The following is a 12,347-nucleotide window of genomic DNA, read 5'->3' as shown; positions in this document are numbered from 1 at the left end:
AATTTAATAATCAGTTAGTTATGTCCTACTTTTAATTGACTTAAAACTGCAAATTTATTTATCCTAAAAACATTTCCCACAAATAAACATTTTCTTCCCAACCAACACAAACTTCGTGATATCAGTGAGAGCATTGTTGGCAAGCTATCCAGTCACTGCTCTTCATCAATTCCACAGTATTGTAACGCAGACCACAAAAATTTAATGGTGTGTCATCATCACTATCCACTGACACTTCACATGTCATCTTCAGCAGACGAACTTTCATGTTCTGATTCACATTGAAAAGTGTGAACATATCCATCTGATGTTTTTGTAGTTTTTATGCATTGTAGCGTTTTTAATATTTTAACCTGTCTCTTTGCTCCTACATGCAGATATGTTATATTTTGATGTCAATAGGTGAGATTCTTTCTTGTTTCCTCCGATATTAGGCCTAATACTACCAGATTTAACTGCCCTTGATAGTATTTCTGAAAAATTCAGCGACCCTGAACAAAATGCTTCTTTGAGTCTAGGTCTATGGAAGCAGTCTTGCAGAGATCCAATTTCGTGGCCTTTCAGGCACATCCTACAGAAATCGGCACTGATGGTTTTTCCTTTGGAGAATACTGTCGCTAGCATAAATTTCTGTTCGGGAATGACATAATATTTCTAGATGAATTCATTCAATCCCTTTTCTGCATGAGCAGGTATTACTGTTCTGTGGCAAGCCTTTCCCAGTTCCCCAAAATTGAACCCAGAAATCCTTCCAGTTGACTGGTTGTGTATATACTTTGTAGCTTCAGAGTGGTAGTGGGTTTTAAGAGTTAAAAAACGGTTCTGTCCAGTGGCTGAAGCCGTGAGTTGTTGTATGTCATGTTGTTTACAAAATTCTAAACATTCAAGAGAGCAGTGAGTACAAAAATACATTTTCCTGGAATCATATAAGCGTTAAAATGTGTAACCAAGAGAAGAATATATATTTTTTCATTTTATACATTCAGACTCGGAAATTTTAACAATTGACCCTGATTCCATATTTTGGCAGTAAACTTGTCGGTAACGAATGCCCTTGAATATCACCATCGGTGGAATAAAATGACCACCTGCATTGTAACATTTTCACCCCGTTAGCTTTTTATAGATGTCACTTCTCTTTTCCCTTTGGACGCAATGACTTCATGCAAACCACTTTCATCCGCCTTATAAATACACTTTGGATTACTGTAAACTCCAGTCTTGAGACTAAACGTTTTGCGGCTAAGAATACAATGCATTAACCACATCTTTATTCACCCCTGCAGCACGAGCCTTCGAGATAGTTTTAGATTTTTTAAAGATATGTTAGGACGTCTTTACATGAAGAAATGACACTAATCCTTCCCGGCGATCCCGGACTATACCCATGTATGTTTTACATTATTTACAACACACCTGTAAACAGTTTGGCGCACTCCTTCAGAATCACAATGTAGACCTCGTTTGGATAAGCTCAGTCTCTTGTTCATCACTTAACAATGTTGGATGACCGATTGGTTTCTTCGCTGGAAGTGAATCTCGCGTGATGCACAGTGTATGTACGTCGTAGCCTCTCTACACACATTCATCCTCAAAGTTTCATATGGTATGCCGTAATGAGCTGCACTCTTATGACGGCCCAAGTTGCTAAATTCGGCTGCTTATTTTTTCCACTTGGAGTACGCACCAATACGTTTGTACGTGCGAATTATCTGAGGCAACTTTTCAGAAAATATTTAATAAAACACACGAATTAAAAATTATAACTTGTTTTATTTTAGGTAAATTATTTATATCATACATTTTTAGCATTTAGTATACCAGCTTATAACAGTATTCCTAAAAACAATTTAAATTGTATTACTCAATTTGTTGAACGTTTTAAAATATGTTGTTAATAATTGGGTGTCATGAGTTCCTGATACAAAATATTATAGCCCAAACTGATCAAAACGATGAGTAAATGTGATAAATTGATGTTAAATACAGCCATTAATTTCAACAAAGCATGTGGATATGACCCCAATAGCCCCACTAATCATGTATATCCCAAGCGAGTAAAATGAAACTCTGTAACAGAATACTTGCAAAGCCTTCCTCTTTCATTTGACACCTGATATTCATAGGCAGGCGTGAAATTTGCCCTGGAAATTACTATTATGTTAAGTCTAAACGTTGCAGTTTTGCATTATAAGAAAGGCATATCTCTACCTTGCTTACTTCGCCGCCCATTTATTATAATAGGATGTACTAACTACCTCATACAACATGTTCTCCTCGGCAACTGAAACTTCTTCCAGTCAGTCTTCGCCCAGTCCGTAGCGACTGTATGAGCGGAGTGTATGGCTGTAGTCGAAAACCTTATTTCGACTCAGTTAGACCCACCTTACCCTACATGCCTAGACAGTACAGAGAATTCCGTGGATGAAATTTTAGTCAGAAAAAATTACAGCACAGACGAACTCAGTGGTCTGACGACGACGACGTGGAGGAGGAGACAGTTGCAACAAAAATTGTAAATAAAAACAACCTTGAAAAACAGCGACGCACGGACGAACCCAACGTTGAAATTAAAGACAACCTAGGTCCGTATATGTGCGTCTCTGTGTGGTCGTGTTTTCCTAATTTACGGTTTTCGTTTCATTGATGGATTTGTCTGTGTTTTGCTGAGTGGTCCAAGGTGGTGGTTCTTCTTGTTGCAACTATCTCTTCGTTGTCAGCCCACGGTATGCATCTGGGTTGTAATATAATTGCATATAACATTTGTTTGACATAAGCTGATTTTGGCTTGTTCTCCGTTTGTTGATCTTCGTTGTCCGTTCTTGAGGTTTGTCTATGGCAACAGTGTAGATCAGCAATGGCCTATGCCCATGACATCTTAATATAGTTGTTACTGGCTTACCATTTCCCGTGAGAGCTGTTAAAATCAGATAAAGTTAACATATACACTTGCGTTTCTTCAGATCATAATTCAGGAGTTGATTAAAAATATTCAATGTGAAGTTGTAGTTTGACGCAGAATATATTGAAATACACTAGTAATGAAAAATGTGACGTGAGTTTGTAACCTCAACAGCGCGTCAACTCTGTCCGCTGTGAGACACCATAGTATCAGTTCTATTGCCAAACAAGCCGTCTATTGACTGGCTCAAAATGTATCCACTGCCAGGATGTCCACAGGTCATGAAGGTCACGAAATAGTCCTGAAAAGAACAGTGACGTGCCTGGAAGTCACAAAAAAACTTATTTTCATCAACCTTTTGCTTGTTTGCATTTGCATTTTTTTATGCATCGCTTAAGTTTATAGCCGCACTTTAAATATAAATAGCTAGGCTGTCATTTTGAATCGTGTGTAAATTATCACTGAAGTTTTTTTTATTTTAGCTTTCTGGTAATAAAATCAGCGCGTTCCTGGAATTAGTGTATTTATTTCGTTTTCTGTTAAATATTTCTTACATATAAACTGGCCCTGTGATATATAAAGTTGTAAGATAATTTTATTTAAAGGTCCTGAATAAGATTTAAAATTCGTTCACCAGATATTTCTAGGCACCTGACTAATTTAGTCCATCGCACAAACACTATACATAGAAAAAAGATTTTATGGTTTTATATTTTGATCAGTTTTGTTCTAAAAAAATACTATTTTGTTATCTTTTTTATGAATGTAGTACACATGCCACTAATATCTTTCAAAAATATCCAGAATTACTTAAGTTTGGCATATGTCACATTTTATGTATAAAAACACGAAAATGTGTTGGTGGCCCAGTGGGGGAAAAATACATGATTAATTGTGTGGCTGTAATTTTTTTTATGGTGCTGAAATGCCTTTTTTCGCTGTCTTATTATTACAATACTGTTTATTAGTGAAAAAAAATCAATATGCACTGTGTGAAGTAATTTTTTCTTATGTGTTACCTTGTGATGTATGAGATAATTGAAGTTTGTTAAGTTTTCAACTTTTTTTTGTTTCTACTATTCTAGTACCTATACGAATTTGAAGGGGAAAAAATCATACGTTAAAACTAAGTAATTTTGGTAAAAAAAATTGTTTTAATTTTGTAAAATAAATGTCCAAGCCAGAGGTTTGCAAATTGAATCTTACATTTTACTAGACAAATTGAGGTAATTTCGTTGCAGCTATGTTTTGCCGTACATTTCGGTTTTGCACGGGCGTTATTGTTTGGTTATCGTTGTCCGCCATGTAGAGTCTTTGCCCGTACGGCAGTCACGCCAACCCCTGGCCGAGAAGCTGTGGAAAGGTCGGAGTTCAGACCGGCCGATTGCGCGCGACCACCTACCGGCCGTACAAACATACAAGCAGTTGGTAGGCCGGGTTTATAAACTTCGCAGTAACGCGGCACGCGACCACTGCAAGAAAATCACGGTCGTTGGACCTTATTTTTAAAGTGTTATTTTCTTTAGTTCGAAAGTTTAACAAGTTCAACAGCATCATGCACGTAAAGTCTGCGTCCCACTCCACTTCAACTATGGAAGGCCGAATCGCAAGAATTTAAATGTTGGGCGATGCTTGTGTTGCGTTGTTGTGTTTCTTGCGTAATTTATAAACCTGGCCTTACGCGGCAAAAATTTTTTGTACTTTTTACAAGGAAAATCCTTGGAAATTCAGTTGCCAACGATATATCATTTGTAAAACTGCAAGACAGAGCTTGTGTAAAATTACAAATGGTACAAAGCTCTGCTTTGAAGTTTTACAAATTGTATCATTGGCAACTAAGTTTCCAGGGACTATGCTTGTAAAAGTGCAAAAACCATTGACCCTCGTCCAGGGCGCAAGTCTTGCGTATGGTTGTGACATGCGAACCGGTCTTTAGTAATTTCGATTTTTAGTGCGAACCAATGCGATTTTGGCACACTCCGGGCCAGCCACCGAGAATTTATTTCTTAAAAAAGAATAATGGGTTCTTGGCCACCACGCTCGTTATAAGTGAAACTTCACAGACTAGTTACAGTTCTACGTCAGCTCACTAACAGCACTGCAGGTGGCTCTACTGCTGCCATCTGTGTTTCCTGCAAGTAACTAGATAGCTAAAATACGTTAAATGAATTCGCGAACCGAGGGGGTGGTACAGTAAAGTTTTAGGTTATGTTTTGTTTTAAAATTTATATAAACCATAACATTCAGTTTCTAGTTATGTAATAATGAGGCTTCATAATGATGTTTGTAATGTGTAATTGACTTGTCCGCGTCGCCACACCCAGGTTGCTGGGTGTTACCATACCAAGGGCAACATGAACAAACATTTTAGTATTCAAGGAAATCTGTCAAGCTACTTAATAATATAGTCAAAATTAATTTCAGAAACGTTAATTGTATTTTAAATACCTGTCAAAATTCTTCATGCTTGAAAAAAAAATTTAAGGCTAGGTAAAATTAAATTCATGTTTCTGAAATAAATTCAAACCATATGAAGAAGCCAGCAGCATTACTTTGAACTTACGAATGTAACATTTGTAGGAAATTATGCAAAAACGGATGCTATGAGTAATGTGTATGTGAAATTTTAGTCCGTTAACACGTCTGCACGTTTAGCAGTTTTGCCGTAAGTATAAAATAATGACTGGAATAGAGTAATGGACGAAAGCACTCGGTTGCAGGCTGAAGGAGCACGTCAAGTCAATGTACGATTTTAGCTGGCTATTGACTGACTGACTGACTGACTGACTGACTGACTGACTGACTGGCTGGCTGGCTGGCTGGCTGGCTGGCTGGCTGGCTGGCTGACTGACTGACTGACTGACTGACTGACTGACTGACTGACTGACTGACTGACTGACTGACTGACTGACTGACTGACTGACTGACTGACTGACTGACTGACTGACTGACTGACTGACTGACTGACTGACTGACTGACTGACTGACTGACTGACTGACTGACTGACTGACTGACTGACTGACTGACTGACTGACTGACTGACTGACTGACTGACTGACTGACTGCATGACTGACTGACTGCATGACTGACTGACTGCATGACTGCATGACTGCATGACTGCATGACTGCATGACTGCATGACTGCATGACTGACTGACACACTTGGCTATTGGGTTTCCGCGGTGGCTTTTTGAAACTATAATTTTTATTTTGCAAGGGAACGTCTTGTGACGCTAAGCCATGGATACAGTGCCTTCTTCGGGGTTGTGAACTCCCTCCACTAGCTTCTATAGTAGGCTATAGTTGTGAACATGCAAGTACTACTTATCATGAACCCCATTTTGTTTACTTTTTATGAGCATTTGCAGGTGAACGCTTTTATAGCTTTAAAAAATAGTGCACTGATATTAAATTCTTCGAACATAAGAAATTTTCATTGTTTGATATAAGTTAAATTTGACACCAGAAAAAAAAAAGAGTTCTCCAGCTTAGTTGAGTTTTTTTCTTAACTTGAGAATGCTGACTTGTGGACAACCGGTAGTATCATTCTTTCTGGCCGTGTTTTTTATCGGCATTCTTCTAATTATCGCATGTAATGTGATGCAGATATGTTGTAGCTGAGTGCTTAGAGGCCCCAGACAACGCATCGTTGGTGAAAACAATGACGCGCCTGAGATTTTATTTGGCAGGCAGGTGGCTTGTCGCTGTCTTATGACGGTACGAGGAAAGGACGAGCAAACTCCCAGTTCTGTATTTTCATGAGCGTACGCAGGATTTATAATTTGGTTTTGTCGGGGGAGGGGGGGGGGAGTATATAGTACTTTGCCCGCTGTTTGCTTTCAAATTCTTTCCATGTGTTTGGTGGGGATGGTAGAGTAGAGTTTTGTTAAGATTTCTTTTTGACGCGACAACGTCTAATAAATCGATGAACGCCGGCTGCACGCACGAAAAAGGATGACTCATTGTACCGTTACGATTTGTCCCGTTACGCTCATTGTACGCTTGCGCCGCATCTATCTCTCTTCCACTCGATTGGAACAACCATAGATTTGACTTTTTCGAGGAGCATTAAATTTGAAACACTCCCATTCGTTTCCTACTTTTCCTATCATCGTCCTATACTTAACAGAATAACACAGATTGGAAGAAGTTAAATAGCAAACATGTATAAAAGTTATAGTTAAAATAATCTCTTCGTTAAAGTAATAAACATATTTGAATTAATGAGTGCAAATAAAAGTAAATTTATCAATTAAATTGTAGATTTCATTTCACTCCTTCTTTGTATCCATACAAAATAGTGATAATTCAATAAAAATGATTCAATTTTATTCATAAAACTATGCAATCATTTCATCAATGTTTTGTTATGACGTTGTCACGTTAAACTATCGTCCGTAAACCGACTTTACAGACAACCACATTATTTTTTTTTTTTTTTTTTTTTTTTTTTTTTTTTTAAGGAAGGGGGCATTTTCATCCTTGCGTACGCTCCTGGTTATTTTGTATCTAAAGCAACCTTTACTGCCAGAAGCTCTGCATTGTAGCGCTGTTTCTAACTCGCACCCCAAGTTGAGAGCGCTGCATGTCATACAGGCCGGCCGGCTCTCCGTAAAGAACGTTCTTGAGAGAGTGTTCTCTCGCGTCAGTTCTCTTCTCGCAGTCTCGCTGTTTTCAGCCAGGGCAGTGTACGCTCTCTGTGGTAAACAAACAAAACGTAAAGACAGAGCAGGTGAGATTTTAAATGAAGGCTTATAACACATGTAAATTACTAAAAATAACTATCTCAAACCCCACACTATCCGATTCGGGGTGAAATTGCTGTATGCGACTTCTTTTAGCGTGTGTAGGCAAATAGAATTTCACAAAAATAAACTTAATCTTTGTTTGAAATTAACTTCAAATCATTGCATTAAAATATTACCTCATTGCTATATTTCGCCGATTCATGCATCTGTTAGCCTGGAATAGCTTCAATCGGCGAATGTTAAGAAACATGGCGGGCGACATTGCAAGAGAGTTCACCATTGCGTGCTCTATCATGCTTTTCGTTCTCTCGCAGTCTCTTGGACACATTGAGACCATGAGAGAGTGCTTTCTGTGACCTAGTAAAGACGTCCACTCGAGAGTAGAGCGCCCAAAAGCATTCCTCTGGGCCAGTCGAGACACGGAGAATGGTTTGGGTGCAGAATCTTTGAATGTAGATCTAATGTTTCCGAGGCTATGGTCGCTAACTATTTTTTTGCTTAGAATTTACGATTAGGCGACATTTTGCGCCACCGCTTTGAGGTTAAGGCATATGGAAAACAGGATAATGTGTATGAATGTGTGTATTGTGTGTGTATGTATATAACCAGCAAAATCCTGCAAAATTGCTCATCTTTTGTTAAAACATCTTCGTAGGGTACGATAGTAAAAATAATACATTTTATTTTCATTTATGAGAAATATATGTACCTAGGTACGTTTTCGAGCCAATTTCCCACGTTACAAAATATTACAAAATAAACTGTCCAGAATCATACTTATCACATACTGACCCATTTAAGAGGTAGACATACAACATAATAATAATAAAAAAAGAATTCAATTTATATTCCTGAGAGTTGAAACACGCCAACGTATAATTACTGTATTGTGAGTGGTTGAATTTTTTTTTTTATATGTGCGTTCGAACTTGTCTTTAAATTGCCGCGCCCCGGGTCCCGGATGTGGTGTGACGTATGCCCTCTGCCGTGCGATACTCGTGAGGTGCCGCGCGTACGAGAATATCGTGGTGGCGTACGACATGTAGTTTCTCGGCCGGCGCCGTGGCAGCACTGCATCTGCCGTGACGTCAGCGGAAGGGGGGGGGGGGAGGGGAGAGAGAGAGTTCGCGTGGAGAGCGCTGGGTGTGGTGGACGGTTTTCGCTTCCGCTCGTACGCGATGTTCGCGCGAGCGAGGAATGCCTAGAAACCGTGAGTACACACACACCCGTACGTGCTTGTCCGGCTTCGGGCGGCGCTCCCTGGCTGGCGGCTACGCGGACGTAAACACGACTGGCCCGGCTCGCGTCGAGGTGGGTTCCTCTTACCCGCGGCTTCGGGGAAGCCTGTTCTACCTGCGTGCGTCATTGGGCGCCGGGCCTATCTCCTCCCCAAACGGGAGAGAACATTCACTCGTGTTATTAGAGCACTATAACCATGCCAGTTGGTTATTATTACAGTGATTAATACGTGCTTAGGCTGTATTGTTTGAAAAAAAAATTTTTACGTCAAACGACTTGTGATATTGTTACTATTATGATTCCCTTAGCTGTCTTTTCACGCACATTTTAGTACTTCCCGCAATTTGAATTTTACTTTTGTGACTTTTTCATTACAAATTAAGAAATGATCGCTATGTTATGTTCACTTCTTTTTTTTTAAGTTAAATGAAAATGCAAATAAATACATAATTATAAAAAAAATAACAAGCGTTATGATCCTGAGGTACTTTTGCAATTTTGAAAAACTGAGTACAAACGTTTTTAATGTTTATGTTAATGATGCATGCAATATTTTTTTCTGTTAACTATAATTTTTAGTTTGTAACGATGCCGTAAAAGATTTAACCTATATGATAATTCACTTTTATTTCATAATTGATATTCCACGTCTTGCTGAATACATTAACTCGTGTTTGACGATGGAAAAGTTACAAAGGGAATTCTACGAAACGCAAACCCCAAAAAAGTTAATGCCCATCGGTCATGCTGGACCACTCGGTATACCTAACGCGCCGAACGTTTTTCTATAGGAAGGGAGGCGTGTCTTCTTTATGAGCTGGATGCCAGTAGACACAGTGGCAAGTTACGTGCGAGGCATTTTTTTTTTTTTACCCCTGCGTTAATTTGGTACTCGTGTGTGACGAACGCCTGTGCGCAGTGTTCATGGAATTCAGTTTGTATGTAGCGTTGTACTAATGAGGAAGTAGACTGTCAATTGCGTTCTGTAATTATAAAAAACACATTTGCATGATCCGGTTTTTTGTAGCAGGCTATTACTACGCCATAGGCCGATGCTGTTTTCGTGAAGACAGGTCCCGGTAGCAACAGTTCATTCCGCATTCATGTCTCGTTCTGTAGTAATTATCGGAGACATGCAAAAGTAGCGATATTATTTGAAGCTACGCTAGAATGCATATCAATACATATTTGAAGGACGTTCTAATGGGACACGTCCTTAAAGATTATAATCTAATTTTGCGAAAGTAATATGAACCCAATTAGTTGCTACCCGGACAAAAGGCATCAGCCATTGAACAGCAGACAACTACCTTTTATGTAAAAATGTGTGTATGTGCTCAGCCTGGTACCGGAAAATGACGAAAATTTTACAGGTCTCTTGTAATTTCGTTAATGTTAAAATTATTTGCTTCTGGGGGGGGGGGGGAGGTTATAGAAACTATATAGGTATTTTCTTACACTGCTAATGTTGCTTGTTTATGCCGTAAAACAGAATTTTTCCATTTCCTTTACGTTGCAATTATTATAAATGTGGGTTGTGCAGTGTGTGTAATCACGTCCAGGAAAATGGCTAGTAAAACAGCATTAAATTACAGTGATTCAATAAATTTCCATCATTAGTACTAATTTTTAATTGAATAAACCTAACCATTTTTCTAGGCCTCAAAGTTATTTTAAATTTAAGTTTTACAGAATCTAGTCGGAATTGTTAAGTTTGAAACAATTTTCAGTATTATAAATGTACGATAAATGGTAATCCCAGGTTTTCTGTGTGAAAAAATTTGGAAATAGTGTTTCATAGAACTATATATGTTTGTTGCTTTCTCTCCAAAACAGTGTTTTCAAATTGCTACTGGATTATGAAATACTCAATAGTTGGGAGGGTAATGAGGTGAAGCGAAATTGAACGGTTTAAAACATTAGAAATCAGAAAAATATTAAAATGAAAATTACTAAAATTGCAGTACAATAAAATCCATCTGATTCAGTTCTTTCCAATCAATGTTAACTTATTTTTAACTTTTTGAATTGACCACTAAACATTCTTCATTGGAACAATTCCATATGTCAATGTTTCATCACCAATATGATGAAATATTAAAAGTAACATGCAGAGTCACTCGCAGTCACACAATAACTGCTGTGCTAGATAATTATTAAACGAACCACTGCGTACTATAAACGATGGCTACTGATACCTCGTAATATGTTAAATGTCGACAACACAAACCAACTTTCTAATAACAAAAAACTGCAATAAATAAACAATATTCACAGAGTTATAAAATACTTAAAATATTGTATATTATTATGTATAACCTAATACTTAACAACCACCCTAGGGCTAGAAATGAAGAAACTGAACTGGAAAGGGTGCAACGTAGAGCGGATAGATGGACGCCATGTAGGTGTAAGGCGGGGAAGGGGCGAAGGGTGAGCTGCATAGGCCATCTGTGATGCTGGAGCTGGGATGGAACATACTACACTAAACCCTAGGGCTAGAAATGAAGGAACTGGAAAGGGTGCAACGTAAAGCGGATAGATGGACGCCATGTAGGTGTAAGGCGGGGAAGGGGCGAAGGGTGAGCTGCATAGGCCATCTGTGATGCTGGAGCTGGGATGGAACATACTACACTAAACCCTAGGGCTAGAAATGAAGGAACTGGAAAGGGTGCAACGTAGAGCGGATAGATGGACGCCATGTAGGTGTAAGGCGGGGAAGGGGCGAAGGGTGAGCTGCATAGGCCATCTGTGATGCTGGAGCTGGGATGGAACATACTACACTAAACCCTAGGGCTAGAAATGAAGGAACTGGAAAGGGTGCAACGTAGAGCGGATAGATGGACGCCATGTAGGTGGAAGGCGGGGGAAGGGGCGAAGGGTGAGCTGCATAGGCCATCTGTGATGCTGGAGCTGGGATGGAACATACTACACTAAACCCTAGGGCTAGAAATGAAGGAACTGGAAAGGGTGCAACGTAGAGCGGATAGATGGACGCCATGTAGGTGTAAGGCGGGGAAGGGGCGAAGGGTGAGCTGCATAGGCCATCTGTGATGCTGGAGCTGGGATGGAACATACTACACTAAACCCTAGGGCTAGAAATGAAGGAACTGGAAAGGGTGCAACGTAGAGCGGATAGATGGACGCCATGTAGGTGGAAGGCGGGGGAAGGGGCGAAGGGTGAGCTGCATAGGCCATCTGTGATGGAGCTGGGGTGGGACATACTACACAGGAGAAGGAAAGTAGAGAGAGTGGTGAAGATATTGTTAGGGGAGACAAGGGGCCGGGGGGGGGGGAACTGGGGGACGCTGGGATCAAATTGAATGAAGGGGTGTATATCTGGAGGGGGGATCATGTGGGGGAGATTCAGAGAGAGTGGAGAACAGAGAGAGGAAAGAAAGTATTCCTGGTGAGGACGGATATAGAGTGAAATAGGATTGAGGGAAAGATATTGGA

The 12,347-nt window shown here is 39.6% G+C and overlaps 1 protein-coding gene across 6 annotated transcripts in view; it reads left to right on the top strand.

The window, feature by feature from the left end:
- The window catches only part of LOC134529172 (guanine nucleotide-binding protein G(I)/G(S)/G(T) subunit beta-1), a 106,385-nt gene that overhangs the window by 31,694 nt on the left and 62,344 nt on the right, over window positions 1-12,347 (top strand). The window contains exon 1 of one of the 6 annotated variants that reach the window (XM_063362994.1): window positions 8,741-8,963. The exons of 3 other annotated variants lie outside the window; for them this stretch is intronic. The gene's annotated coding sequence lies outside the window, so the exon portion shown is untranslated. Of the gene's footprint in view, window positions 1-8,740; window positions 8,964-12,347 lie in introns of those variants that run through there. 2 more of the 6 variants (XM_063362996.1, XM_063362997.1) reach the window with 2 other exon arrangements.

This window comes from Bacillus rossius, chromosome 2 (genome assembly GCF_032445375.1).
Source record: "Bacillus rossius redtenbacheri isolate Brsri chromosome 2, Brsri_v3, whole genome shotgun sequence".
NCBI lineage: Eukaryota > Metazoa > Arthropoda > Insecta > Phasmatodea > Bacillidae > Bacillus > Bacillus rossius.
Note: the sequence above shows the minus strand (reverse complement) of the source record. Positions and strands in the feature narration are given on the sequence as shown.